At 43.5% G+C, this 15,384-nt stretch overlaps 1 long non-coding RNA gene across 1 annotated transcript in view; it reads right to left on the reverse strand.

The window, feature by feature from the left end:
• Nucleotides 1-14,625, reverse strand: part of LOC121818582 (uncharacterized) — a 51,716-nt gene extending 37,091 nt beyond the window's left edge. Inside the window, exon 1 of the long non-coding RNA XR_009599509.1 lies at nucleotides 13,878-14,625. This is a non-coding gene — a long non-coding RNA (uncharacterized LOC121818582). The remainder of the gene's footprint in view (nucleotides 1-13,877) is intronic.
• Nucleotides 14,626-15,384: the final 759 nt, after the last annotated feature.

Here is a 15,384-nt window from a genome sequence, read left to right on the forward strand (position 1 = left end):
CGGTTAGGCACTTTTCTTAATTTATAGAGAGAAGTAATGACGTTTCCGTGAGTTTCTGCTATCCTATTCATGTTTGTGTGTAGGAGATTATTACTAACTCCATACCCAGTGGTCTATCCCTAAGGCCTTGAGCTGATGGCCCCAAACACCTTCAGAGGAGAGCCATGGGGGCCTCAGTGGTCTGACTCCCAGTGGGCACTGGCCATGGAGAGGCAGTGTCTTAGTCCATCTGCAAACTAGCACAGACAGAATAACTTACAACCAGCAGTTACTTATTTCTCACATTTTGACAGCTGGAAGTCCAGGGTCAGGGTGCCAGCAGTAGCCTTTTGAAGACAATCCTCTTCTGGGTTTCAGAATTACTGCATCTTCCCATGGCAGATGGAGAAGGAAATGGCCACCCACTCCAGTATTCTTGCCTGGAGAATCCCAGGGACAGAGAAGCCTGGCAGGCTACAGTCCATCAGGTCGCAAGAGTTGGACACGACTTAGGGACTGGATCACCCATGGCAGAAAGAGGGCACCAGCTCTCCAGGGTCCTGTTATAAGGGTCCTTCCACAGTCATGACCTAATCACCTCCCAAATGCCCCAGCTCCTAATGCTGACACATTGGGGGTTAAGATTTCAACATAAGGATTTTGGAGGGACACAAACATTCAGTCCATTGCAAGCAGGTTCTCTCTCCAGATTCTTTCCCAGTTAAAGACACAAATGTTTCTGTCTTGTTAAACATTCTACATACCCAGAGTCAGCCAATTAACTGAAAAGCTGAAAACCACAAGTAGAATTTTTAGCAGAGCAGTACTTTAATAAATGAAAAAAATATATAGCCTAATGCTCCTTCTTACCACCATCATTTCCAGTATGCACACTTTTATTTTAGGGGAAAAAAATACTTGAGGAAAGGGGATGAAAATTGGAACAAGAAACGAGAGTACCTTCAAGGACACATGTCTGACCCTGTGACCAAAACCTAGAGAATAATCTCCCTTCACCTCTATGCCTAGCCCTTGACTACCAGGATCATTCTAGGCCCCCTGCCTAGCCAAGGCTTTCTCCCAGGGAAGTTCAGGAAACCCCCACTCCCTGCAGCAAACAGTGGCTACTGATCAGTGCAGTAACAATTTAAAGGTAATGAACAATCAAATCTGCCTCTTTCTGAGCTCTCTCTAGCTGCCAAACAACGAGCTAGATTGTCTGCCTGCTGATCTCATTTGGCTCACAACGATGCTATGGAGCAGGGTCCATAACTGCTGTTGTCTGTTGTCCCTATTTTAAGGCAGAAAAAAAAACTGAGTCTCAGAGATCTCAAATAATTCATCCAAGATCTCAAGGCTACTGAGTGGTGGACCTGAGACTCTTGTCACCCTCCCACCTCGCCTCTCTCTGTACCCTCCTCTCTCCAACCTATCTTCTGGTCTGGCTGAGCTGGCTGTAGTTCACCTGAAGGCACCAGGCATTTCATGTCTCTGGGCCTTTGCTGAAGCTGTGGTCCCTGTTCACAGAGTCCTGGCCTCCCACCCCCTTGTTTGGCTGGCTGACTCCCACCCATCATGTAAGACCAGGTTGACAGTTCTGCATTCACGAAACCCTCCTAAACCAAACTCTCAGATTAAATCATTCTTGACCTTCTCTGGGCATGCCACAACCATGCTCATCTCTAGGTTTCATAGATACGATTTTCCCTCCACCAAAACAGTCTTTGTTTACATGCACACACGAACACATGTACGTGTGTGCTCATATGCACGCACATAAATGCCTCTTTCCCCTAATCCTACTTCTCCTTCAGATATCCTGCAGGTCCAGCACTCTGAGAAATCTTCCCTGAGCCATGCCCACAGCCACACACATGGGACTTCTTTCCTATCACACCGTCCATACCGGTTTGTCATCGTTTCTACATAACAACTGAACTCCTTCAAGGCAGTGACAGTCTCACCATCCTCGGGGAAGAGTCAGGCACATAACAGGTGTTAAATAAGTGTTACTTGAATAAGTGAATGCTCCCTCTACCTGCTTCTTCTTGTTTGTGCCCCTAAACTATGGAAACAGAGAATTATGTATCCCAATATCGTGTTTCCACTTTGGTTGAATAGTCATTGAAACCAGAGGTCTCACGCTTTTATGGTAGGAAATGAAGAATCCTGAAATTCTTCCCAGGACTTCTTTTGAGAATGAAACACTCTGGGGTGGACAATATCATTTTTCCAAAGACTAGAAGAAACCCGGATGGGGGAAGGTGGAGAGAAATAGTCAAGAGGAAGAAAGATCTTACTGAAAATTAAAGCTATTATATATCCAATAATCATGAAAAGGAGCTTATTTCCAGGAAATATGAGATATCCTCAAATATATATATTTGCATATTTAATATATCTCATATATGAGATACTCCTTCAACAACAAAGGTTCATGGTGATATAATTGTTACCTTGACATTAAGATGTTTTCTTTGTTTGTTTGCTTTGGGGAATTGTATTTACTCACCTTGTGTTTGTCATGCAAAATTAAACTTATTTAATATGCTTATAGGGCTTCCCTGGTGGCTCAGATGGTAAAGAATCTGCCTACAGTGTAGACCTGGGTTCAATCCCTGGGTCAGAAAGATTCCCTGGAGAAGAGCACGGCAACCCACTCCAGTATTCTTGCCTGGAGAATCTCATGGACAGAGGAGCCTAGCAGGCTACAGTTCATAAAGTCGCAAAGAGCTGGACACAACTGAAGCAACTTAGCACGCATGCACTCACACACCATGCTTATAATCTCATCCATCTCATCATATTTAATCCAAATGGTAATTTAAACGGCCCAAGTTCTCTTGGAATCAGGAAAAACATTTGCAAGTTTGTTCTTCTTTAGTTTATGTAATTAAAAATAAATTACTACATATGAGTCATTTTTCAAACTCAATGTAGGTTAACATCAACAGTGATAAGTTATGTTGAAAGCATGAACCCTTGATATGATGTGGTGAAAATGACACTATCTCTGTGGTTTTCCTCCTCAAAACCTGTAACTCTAGTCTAATCATTAGAAAAATATCAAAGTCCAATGAAGGGTATTCTATAAAACACCTGACCATTTCACCTCAAAACTGCCAGCGTTATCAAAAACAAGAAAAGTCTGCAAAGAGGTCACAGCCAAGAGGAGTCTGAGGAGATATGATGACTAAAATGTAATGTAATACCCTGGATAAGATCCTGGAACAGAAAGAAAAAAAGCATTAGGTAAAAACTGAGGAAATATGAATAAAATATGAAATTTTGTTAATAATCTTACACCAATAATGGTTCATTAATTATGGCAAATGTACCATACTAATATAAGATGTTAGTAAGGGGAAAATTGGTTATAGGTATATGGGAACTCTTTGTACTTTGTAATTTTTCTGTAAATCCAAAGTTATTCTAAAATTTCTAAAATAAGTTTTTTTTTTTAAAAGAAACAGTGTAGAATTACAACATTTTTCTATGTCTCTTTTTCTTTTTTTTTTTTTACTTTTTATTTTTTAAATTTTAAAATCTTTAATTCTTACATGCATTCCCAAACATGAACCCCCCTCCCACCTCCCTCCCCATAACATCTTTCTGGGTCATCCCCATGCACCAGCCCCAAGCATGCTGCATCCTGCGTCAGACATAGACTGGCGATTCAATTCACATGATAGTATACATGTTAGAATGTCATTCTCCCAAATCATCCCACCCTCTCCCTCTCCCTCTGAGTCCAAAAGTCCGTTGTACACATCTGTGTCTCTTTCCCTGTCTTGCATACAGGGTCGTCATTGCCATCTTCCTAAATTCCATATATATGTGTTAGTATACTGTATTGGTGTTTTTCTTTCTGGTTTACTTCACTCTGTATAATCGGCTCCAGTTTCATCCATCTCATCAGAACTGATTCAAATGAATTCTTTTTAATGGCTGAGTAATACTCCATTGTGTATATGTACCACAGCTTTCTTATCCATTCATCTGCTGATGGACCCATTCCAAAATGATTGCTGTCCTGTTTTGCTTCTACCCTCTCTTTTTCTCCTTCCCAGTTTTAACAAGCACAGGCCTCAAGCAACTCCCCCAAGTGATCCTATAAATGGCTGGCAGCAACAGGCTGAGAGCAGGTGAGTACAGATGGTAGGCTGATTGGATTAACGATCCAATTTTTCATGCTCATGTATCACGCCCTTTGTCATGAGCTTCTTGGTTTATTTCTCCACTCCTTGAATCTGGGCTGGCCCACTGACGTGCTTTGGCTAATGAGATGTTAGCAAGCAGGAAGCAACCAGAGAGCTGAAAAAGGGTTTGAGCATTTCAACTTGATTCTTCTATTTCTGCCCCTGCCATGTGACCTGGCCTGAACTAGACGGCTGCTGGAGGATGAGTCATGTGGAGCAGAGCAGAGGCATGCCAGCCCAGATCAACCAGCAGTCAGCCTACTCCCAGACATGTGAGCATGCGCCCCCAAGACCAGCAGAGCTACGGAACTGACTCACCGCTGTCCACAAACGCCTGAGCAAACCCAGCCAGGGTCAAGTCCAACCCAGATCATCTGAATCGCACTGACTCCTGAGCTAAATAAATATTTTGTGGTTGGTTGTCACATATTTTTGTGGCAATACACAGCTGATGCAACACCAGCTAACATGCAAATATTGGTCCATTTCAACTGGAAAGAGATTCCTTGGTAGCAAAGACAGATGAATGGAAATTCCAGGAACTCCTTCCCCCAGAAGAGAGCAACAGCATCCCATGACCAGGCCTTTAACTACCAATCCTAGCTTCATCTCTAACCACTTCCAGCATTTATCCTTATACGCGATATCCTTATACTCAATATACAGCTCCTTCATGTGTAAAATACTGACAATGACAGTATGTATCTCATAAGAGTTGTGAGGCTCACATTTAGGTAGGTCTAAATTGCTAAGAATATTTGGTACATATAGTAGATACTCAACAAATGTTAACTAGTGGTTGTGGTAGTAGCAACAGCAGTAAAATTCTCAGACTGTCTACCCAGGAAGTTCTCTCCACTCTTTTTCACCTGGACAATTTCTAATCCTACTATAAGCCTCTTGTCATCGCCTCCAAGAAGCCATGCTTGGCCCTGGCACAACCTATCCTTGCACTCTTCCTTTGAACTCATAGAACTCAGTATTCCAACCTTCCCCTGAAGCTTGAGACATGATTCGATTTGCAAACAACCTCTATGTACTAATAACTGCCTTTCTGCCCAGACTGCAAGTTTCTTGAGGACAGAGACTATACCTCATTGTTCACTGAGTAAGGCAAATATATTCAGAGCTACAGACGCTATGCCTCTTAAGACCTGGATTAGACTGTCTTGAATCCCCATCACTCATCTTGAGGAAAGCTGGGGCACCTCCTCGAGTTTTCTGACAATTCCCAGGGAACTGACATTTTCCTGAACCCTCTGAGCCCCAGCTCCTACCATCAGAATCAGTTCGTTTACACCTTGTCCTGCTTATTGGAGGCACTCCCTCGCTTCCTTAACAGTCGACGCAGGTCTGGAATTGATTCATTTCCTCACTTGCTGTGCATGAGCTCACAGGACCTTGACACGCGCAGTGGACTCTGCGAGAGGCTTACAGAGATGACAGGAGTGAGGATGGTGCTGCATGACAATAGCCAAGCATACTGAATGCCATGGTAGACAACCCTGGGCTTCAAACGTTCCTCAGCCGCTACTTCCCTGCCAGCATCAACCCTCATGCCTCACTTCTCTCCTCGCCCTCTATACCCAAATTCCTGCTGGCTTGTTACTCTGACTCTTTCAGCTCCTTCTTTTTCCTTATCTCTAACTAGACCCCTTAACCTTGAAGTGAAGAGTCAAATCACTGGAAAAAAAACCCTGATGCTGGGAAAGATTTCAGGCAAAAGGAGAAGGGGGCAGCAGAAGATGAGATGGTTAGATAGCATCACCAACTCAAAAGACATGAATCTGAGCAAACTCCTGGAGACAGTGGAGGACAGAGGAGCCCGGTGTGCTGCAGTCCATTGGGTCACAAAGAGTCAGACACAAATTAGCAACTGAACAACAGCAAACAGACCCCTTAGGGAGGGCTCACTCACAACCCCAGGTGCTACTTATCCCCAGGAGGAATTTTTGGGTAAGTTTCTAATTCTCTTCTTATACTGCTACCCAGAACAGCACCAAGTTCATGGTAGGTACCTTATCAATTTAAGTCCAATTTTCAGGAAACATCTAGACAGACTCAGGTAAGAATGGACTCATGTAAGACTTACAAGAAAGGAAACAATGTCCAAACAACAGACTGAGAGGTTTCCTCATGATTCTTATAAACCTTAGTCTTATGAAATTTTTCATCAACCAAAGGGATGAAATCTAATTGATGCCAAGCTACATGCAATGGAGAGCAGGCATTAAAAGCAAGGTCTTCGAAGTTCAGATGACCTGGGATCAAATTTTAGTTTTCTAAATAACCATCTTCATGACCAAGTAATTAGCTTCTCTGAGCTCCAATATCCTTAGCCATAAAATGCAAATAATGGTACACAGGCCACGGCCTTGTTAGAAAGAGTAAATGAGAAGTAAGCAAACGTCCCGCACAGTCCTAGCCCCTAGTAAGTGTGCAACAAGAGTTTCTCTCATCTCATGGGAACATGAGTCTTCATACCTAGGAATCCCAGGAAAGAAAGACACCCCAAGAGATAGAATAGAGGTCCTATGGTATTCTCTTATCTCTCTCTTATGCATCCAGAATTGTACTAGTTACAAACCACCCTTGGAAGAAATGAAAAAATGGTTGGTTGCTCAAATCATTTTCTGTGTTAGCGGCACAGATGAGGCTCCCGGTTGAGAAAGGCTGGGATGGAAGGAGGCAGGACTAAGGAGCTGGGTTTCTAGACATATAATACGAGAAGGAGAGTTTCTTAGATTATTTTAGGCCTGGGAGGAAAAGAATGACCTAAAACTTTAAATACTTGAAATTCCCTATGATCTCCTCACCTAAGCCTCTCCTATGGTTCTTCTTCTCTCAGAAAAATCACATCAAGGTCCCAACGTGAATGGCAGGTCTCAAGATTCCTGAAAGACTTTTTTACCTTAATTTCAATTGTGGTTTTTATCACAGACCAGTACTATCAGGATTAAAGGATGGCACTCATCTTGCAACTTTTAACTTGTGCCAATAACCAAAAAACATGCTTTCCAGGGAGCTCAGTGAGTGTCATATATGACCAGCGATAAAGCAAGTCCATATATAGGGAGAAGCTTACAATCGCTGACAAAATATCAATAAAAATCTCCAATTCTCATGTATATTGTAATAACTTAATCAAAATCTTCATGCTCATCTTCAACATCACTGTCTTTGTCATCAATAGAGCCTTTTTTTTTTTTTGGAGTCATCAAACTGAGTTCTTCAGAATGTATCATCTGTAATTCTGCTTCAGAACTATGAGCTGATCCACAAATCATACTCACACCTCAAATGCAATCCAAGGCAACAAGTTCCATTTTCAGAATACTGGATGACTTTGTTTTTCTTTATCTTCTGGTGCATAATTGTGATGCTCAAAGCATAATCACACTAATTCTCTTGTTTAATAAAACCATCTGTTTCATTTTCACCCATCACTTACATTCTAGGAAGGCAGAACCCAAGAAAAATAACTGAATATGGTTAGATTTATTTGCTTGTCATTCTAAATGACTACATCATGTTGTATTTGGGCATACAGAGTAATATTTTTTATGAAGTCTGTTTCATCTTACAAATAGCACAAATGTATTACAATATACTTTTTGTGCAGTACAAGTTCAAGCTTGTTAAATTTTTACAATTAATATAGCATACAAATTCTGCATTTTTGCTTCTTAATCTTTGCTTAAACTGTAAGGCCCTCACCATTGTAAATAAAACATGCCTACATCATTCATTCTCCCCAAATACATCTCTCTTGTCTTGTCTTTTTGCTTTCTCATTCGCCACTCTGAAATTCCTTCACTCATTCGTGGAACACATCAAGCACCTTACCTCATGAACTCATGAACATCAGAAGAAAGACTGACCTTATGTTGCGATGACTTAACAGCATGGGATTCAAATTTATTTCATAACATTCGTCATTTTCACTAAACTTACGTATGATCTTTTCTTGTTCTAGTTCAAGTAGAGTTGAGTAATTTTTCCTGTTCTCTAAACAGTGTTTAGATTAGGTTCCTTTATCAGTCTCTTGACTTTTCAGATAGCTCTCATTGTGATCAAAAATAGAAAGTCTGGAATGAACCAAGCAATGAAGGGGAATTCAGGACCCGGCCCGGGTCCATGCAACAAGTTCATGCTAGAAAAACGGTGACAAAGAATAGGCAACAAGAGAAACTGGCTAGCTATTTGAACCCTACATGTTAGGCAATTGGGAACCACCAAATAATTTTTTTAGCTGACAACAGACATTAAAAACAAAAATCCACAGCCATTTAGTATAACATGGCCTTTGGGATCAGAGAAAAGAATGCATTCATATCTCTTCACTTAATGATAAGATCTTAGACCGCTCACTTCCCACAAGCTTCCGCTATTTAAATGAACATAATTATATAGACTTCAAAGAGTTGGTGAAGGATTTTAAAAGACAATGACCATAAAATGCTTAGCATCAGTTCAGTTCAGTTCAGTCGCTCAGTCATGTCCGACTCTTTGCGACCCCATGAATCGCAGCACGCCAGGCCTCCCTGTTCATCACCAACTCCTGGAGTTCACTCAAACTCACGTCCATCGAGTCCGTGATACCATCCAGTCATCTCATCTTCGGTTGTCCCCTTCTCCTCCTGCCCCCAATCCCTCCCAGCATCAAGGTCTTCTCCAATGAGTCAACTCTTAGCGTGAGGTGGCCAAAGTACTGGACTTTCAGCTTCAGCATCATTCCCTCCAAAGAAATCCCAGGGCCGATCTCCTTTAGAATGGACTGGTTGGATCTCCTTGCAGTCCAAGGGACTCTCAAGAGTCTTCTCCAACACCACAGTTCAAAAGCATCAATTCTTTGGCTCTCAGCCTTCTTCACAGTCCAACTCTCACATCCATACATGACCACAGGAAAAACCATAGCCTTGACTAGACGGACCTTAGTCGGCAAAGTAATGACTCTGCTTTTGAATATGCTATCTAGGTTGGTCATAATTTTTCTTCCAAGGAGTAAGCATCTTTTAATTTCATGGCTGCAGTCACCATCTGCAGTGATTTAGGAGCCCACAAAAATAAAGTCTGACACTGTTTCCACTGTTTCCCCATCGATTTCCCATGAAGTGATGGGACCAGATGCCATGATCTTCGTTTTCTGAATGTTGAGCTTTAAGCTTTTCACTCTCTTCTTTCACTTTCATCAAGAGGCTTTTTAGCTCCTCTTCACTTTCTGCCATAAGGGTGGTGTCATCTGCATATCTGAGGTCATTGAGATTTCTCCCGGCAATCTTGATTCCAGGTTGTGTTTCTTCCAGTCCAGCGTTTCTCATGATGTACTCTGCATAGAAGTTAAATAAGCAGGGTGACAATATACAGCCTTGACGTACTCCTTTTCCTATTTGGAACCAGTCTGTGGTTCCATGTCCAGTTCTAACTGTTGCTTCCTGACCTGCATACAGATTTCTCAAGAGGCAGGTTAGGTGGTCTGGTATTCCCATCTCTTTCAGAATTTTCCACAGTTTATTGTGATCCACACAGTCAAAGGCTTTGGAATAGTCAATAAAGCAGAAATAGATGTTTTTCTGGAACTCTCTTGCTTTTTCCATGATCCAGCAGATGTTGGCAAATTGATCTCTGGTTCCTCTGCCTTTTCTAGAACCAGCTTGAACATCAGAAAGTTCACAGTTCACGTATTGCTGAAGCCTGGCTTGGAGAATTTTGAGCATTACTTTAGTAGCGTGTGAGGTGAGTGCAATTGTGTGGTAGTTTGAGCATTCTTTGGCATTGCCTTTCTTTGGGATTGGAATGAAAACTGACCTTTTCCAGTCCTGTGGCCACTGCTGAGTTTTCCAAACTTGCTGGCATATTGAGTGCAGCACTTTCACAGCATCTTCTTTCAGGATTTGAAATAGCTCAACTGGAATTCCATCACCTCCACTAGCTTTGTTCGTAGTGATTCTTTCTAAGGCCCACTTGACTTCACATTCCAGGATGTCTGGCTCTAGATAAGAGATCACACCATCGTGATTATCCAGATCGTGAAGATCCTTTTTGTACAGTTCTTCTGTGTATTCTTGCCATCTCTTCTTAATATCTTCTGCTTCTGCTAGGTCCCTACCATTTCTGTCCTTTATCGAGCCCATCTTTGCATGAAATGTTCCCTTGGTATCTCTCATTTTCTTGAAGAGATCTCTAGTCTTTCCCATTGTGTTGTTTTCCTCTATTTCTTTGCATTGATCACTGAAGAAAGCTTTCTTGCAACCCCACGCCCAAGGCCAGGGCTGCGACTGGGAGCAGCAACCCCATGCCCAAGGCTAGGGGCGGTGGCCGGCAGGGGCAACCCCACGTCCAAGGAGTGGTGGCTGTGCGGGCACAGGAGGGCCTAGAGGAGCCATCCCACATTGAAGGTCAGGAAGGGCAGTGGGAGGAGATACCCCTCATCCAAGGTAAGAAGCAGCAGCTGTGCTTTGCTGGAGTAGCCGTGAAGAGATACCCCACACCCAAGGTAAGAGAAATTCAAGTAAGATGGTAGGTGTTGAAAGAGGGCATCAAAGGGCAGAGACACTGAAACCACACTCACAGAAATCTAGTCAATCTAATCACACTAGGACCACAGCCTTGTCTAACTCAATGAAACTAAGCCATGCCCGTGGGGCAACCCATGACAGGCGGGTCATGGTGGAGAGGTCTGACAGATTGTGGTCCGCTGGAGAAGGGAATGGCAAGCCACTTCAGTATTCTTGCCTTGAAACTCCATGAACAGTATGAAAAGGCGAAATGATAGGATACTGAAAGAGGAACTCCCCAGGTCAGTAGGTGCCCAATATGCTACTGGAGGTCAGTGGAGAAATAACTCCAAAAAGAATGAAGGGATGGAGCCAAAGCAAAAACAATACCCAGCTGTGGATGTGACTGGTGATAGAAGCAAGGTCCAATGCTGTAAAGAGCAATATTGCATAGGAACCTGGAATGTCAGGTCCATGAATCAAGGCAAATTGGAAGTGGTCAAACAGGAGATGGCAAGAGTGAACGTCGACATTCTAGGAATCAGTGAACTACAATGGACTGGAATGGGTGAATTTAACTCAGATGACCATTATATCTACTACTGTGGGCAAGAATCCCTTAGAGGAAATGGAGTAGCCATCATGGTCAACAGAAGAGTCTGAAATGCAGTACTTGGGTGCAATCTCAAAAATGACAGAATGATCTCTGTTTGTTTCCAAGGCAAACCATTCAATATTACAGTAATCCAAGTCTATGCCCCAACCAGTAACACTGAAGAAGCTGAAGTTGAACGGTTCTATGAAGACCTACAAGATCTTTTAGAACTAACACCCAAAAAAGATGTCCTTTTCATTATAGGGGACTGGAATGCAAAAGTAGGAAGTCAAGAAACACCTGGAGTAACAGGTAAATTTGGCCTTGGAATATGGAATGAAGCAGGGCAAAGACTAATAGAGCTTTGCCAAGAAAATGCACTGGTCATAGCAAACACCCTCTTCCAACAACACAAGAGAAGACTCTACACATGGACATCACCAGATGGTCAACACCGAAATCAGATTGATTATATTCTCTGCAGCCAAAGATGGAGAAGCTCTATACAGTCAACAAAAACAAGACCGGGAGCTGACTGTGGCTCAGATCATGAACTCCTTATTACCAAATTCAGACTTAAATTGAAGAAAGTAGGGAAAACCGCTAGACCTTTCAGGTATGACCTAAATCAAATCCCTTATGATTATACAGTGGAAGTGAGAAATAGATTTAAGGGCCTAGATCTGATAGATAGAGTGCCTGATGAACTATGGACTGAGGTTCGTGACATTGTACAGGAGACAGGGATCAAGACCATCCCCATGGAAAAGAAATGCAAAAAAGCAAAATGCCTGTCTGGGGAGGCCTTACAAATAGCTGTGAAAAGAAGAGAAGCAAAAAGCCAAGGAAAAAAGGAAAGATATAAGCATCTGAATGCTTAGCATAGCACCTGGCATAAAATGGGTGCTCGATAAATGGGAACTGTCAAATCATATTATGAAGTCATGTTTGGGGGAAATTAATCTACCAGAGGGGGTTATGCATGAGGGATTAGAGGCAGAGAGATCACCGTAGCTTACAGGAAAGTTGGGAGGATGGGTTGGAATCCTGCAAGGTTTAGGGATAAAGAGGACAGAGGGGCCAAGACATAGGCAAGACTAAGGAGGACCCTGATAGTCAAGCCCCAGCTGATCAGCTACCGAGAGAACATCAGTGCCTCCAGAAGGTGTGTCAGGACAGGGGGGAAGAGGAGGGAAAAGAACAGCACTACAGATGACCCAGAGAGCCCAGCTAAACAGCTGAACAAGGAAACCTCAGTGCTATTCAGAGGGAAGGTCAGGATAGGGAGAAGAGGAGGATAAACTTGCTTCTAGACACAGTGGGTTTAAGGTCATGGTGTTAAAGCCAAGGAAATGTTTACTAGAAAGTTGGAAACATGAAACTCTTGGGAGATAAGTTACAGGGAGGAAAAGAGGCTCTGGAACATCTTCCACTGAGGGAAGGATTGAGATGGTGGAAACAGAACTCTCCACAAAGTGGGGCATCTGGGGCATCTGGAGCATGCGGAGTTGATGCGACAGACGTTCTTATCCATTGGCTTTATTCTGCTCTGATTTTCCTTCCTTCTCAACTCAAAATTCCAGGAGAACAGAGACACCGTGAGCAGGGATGCTTATCAATGTATCTCCAAAACCAAGTTCAGGGTTGGGCAGGGAGCAGGCTTTTCTTGAATATTGTTCTTCTAATCCATCACACACCTGAAGGAGGGCATGGCAACCCACTCCAGTATTCTTGCCTTGAGAATCCCCATGGACAGAGGAGCCTGGAGGACTACAGTCCAGGGTGTCGCAAAGAGCTGGACATGATTGAGCGACTAAGCACAATCCATCACACATGGAATAAGCAGAGAGACCATGACAAGTCCGGGCTCAAGGCTAAACATTTTATGTTCCTGTCTTAAACTCAACAGCTCTTTGAGGGGTATGTTGTCGTGCTGTTACTATGTTCACCTAAATGACAGCAGTTTATGCAACACGAGATCTCCAAGATCTTGCAGCTATTGGTCTCTCTGATTATCTGAGGCAGTTCTGAAGCTCTAATCATCCCTTCTGAGGTCTTTGATTCATATACACTAGGGAAATAAACTACTAATGGAAAACATCTTTCAAGACATATAGAGTTTTGCTTGGCAGCAGAACTACAGGCAGCTGGTCGTGGGCAGGGATTTCAGAGGAGAAGGGGAGGATGCCGTCAAAGGCAATGAAATGGTCAAGACCTCCGGAGGACAAAAGCACTGCTCCCCCTTGTGTGTGTGACTCCACCTTGGGGAAACCACTCCATTTGCCAGGATTACTGAAACAGGACCCCATTGGGACAGGGGGAGGGGGTCTATCAAAGAGGATTTAGTCCATGTCCTTGATAGAAGGGCAAGGAAGGCAGCCTGAGGAGGAAGCCAGGTTAGCTGGGACCACACCTGCTCTGCAGCCCCTCCCTGCCGGGCTGAGGGCTCTCCAAGCTCAGGCCTCACCAGCTCTGCAGGGCTCTCTCCTCTCTTTCATTGCTAGACTCCTAGCCTGATGTTTGCTAGTGCCAAAGTGCCACTCTCATCATTCCACTGGAATGAATGCCATCTTCTGGGCATACTTTTCAAGTAGAATCAATACTCACCTCTCTTTACAAATGGCAAGAGGGGAAGAGCAGGCAGCCATGGAAAGCCCAAATCTTCTGATCACTGAGAACCAATCACAGTCGGATGAAGCTGTGGTCAGACTCATTCAACAATCAAGCTTCCTGAGGGACTTTCCTCTGTAGGTTTCTAGGCTTTGCAAGATGTTTCTCCCACCGTCACAACAGGGGAAATGATCCCAGCTAGCCTAAGGAAATCAACATTGCATAGATCAAAATGATTGATCCCTTCTACCTACCACAAGAGTTCTATTGTCTGAGCCAAAATATAGGCTTCAGGAAATATCTCATTAGCAACTTCAATGTGGCTGCAGTAAAGCACTCCAGAATGGTCCGACCTTGCCCTTGAAGAAGAAAAACAAAAATTTCCCCAGCAACTAGCTGTGCCTCTCCTCACTCCAAAGAAGAATGAAATCATAATAAATCATACACCTCCCTTCAAACATCAAAAGCTGTCCAAAGGGTGTAGAACAGAATTACCTGTGTGAGTGGTTGATCTGTAGCCGAGATAACTCCCAAACATAGGGATTTAAACCACAAACCCAAACAGGAAACCACGATTTGAGGAAACCACATACATGCTGGTCTCCAATCGGCTAGCCCTGGAAGCAGGAACAATCTGAGGCCCTTGTCCAGGGCCACTTCTCCTATTGGGCAGCAGTATCAAAGTTGACAACTGGTGACCCAGCTTCTTCTGAAAGACGGGAGAGAAAGGGAGTTCTGACAACCCTAGAGGAGGAAACTGCCAGACCTGGGCAAGGCCTGGTACCTGCGGGAGAGCACACAGTCGCCACCCAGTTTTCTCAACATCATAACCTCAGAGCAAGACCTGTGTGTCACCAGACCGAAAGCTGACTCATGGCTGACCAACTCCTCAAAAGCAGGGATCTTGCCGGGCTTGTCCACTGCTGGATCCCCAGCACCTAAGATAGTGCCTCGGGCTCAACATGCACTCGAAAATTTGTTTGGATGGATGAATAGATGCCCCAATTTTTGTTTCCATTTGGTATTAGTGATTCATTTTAGTGAAAGATGCCTGATACATCACTGATCCATATATATCCATCTCATCTGGCGGTGCACATGTGCAGGGTGGTCCATAGGGTGTCCACAACTTTCCTCCCACCAGCATGTCAGAAAAAGTACTGATTAGGGGTCAGATGGACCTGGCCTCAAAGCCTGGCCCTACCTCTTTCTCTCTGGGTAAATTTGGGCAAGTTATTCCACTTCCCTGTACTGTGGGTTTCCATCAGTAAAATGGAAACAGTAACACTGACCTCATAGGGTCTTGGTGAGAATTAAACAAAATGGAGTATATCAAACGACTCACAGTGCCTGGCCCATAGCAAGTGTTAAATGTTATATGCCACTGCTGGTGCTATGTCACCACCAAGGAAGAGGGAGGAAGGGCGGCCAGAGTGACCACCCTCCTAATGTCTACTGCCTCCATTCTTCTGCATTCCTCTCCAGACATCATTACCCTTCTGCC

Source organism: Ovis aries, chromosome 2 (genome assembly GCF_016772045.2).
Source record: "Ovis aries strain OAR_USU_Benz2616 breed Rambouillet chromosome 2, ARS-UI_Ramb_v3.0, whole genome shotgun sequence".
Taxonomy (NCBI): Eukaryota; Metazoa; Chordata; class Mammalia; order Artiodactyla; family Bovidae; genus Ovis; species Ovis aries.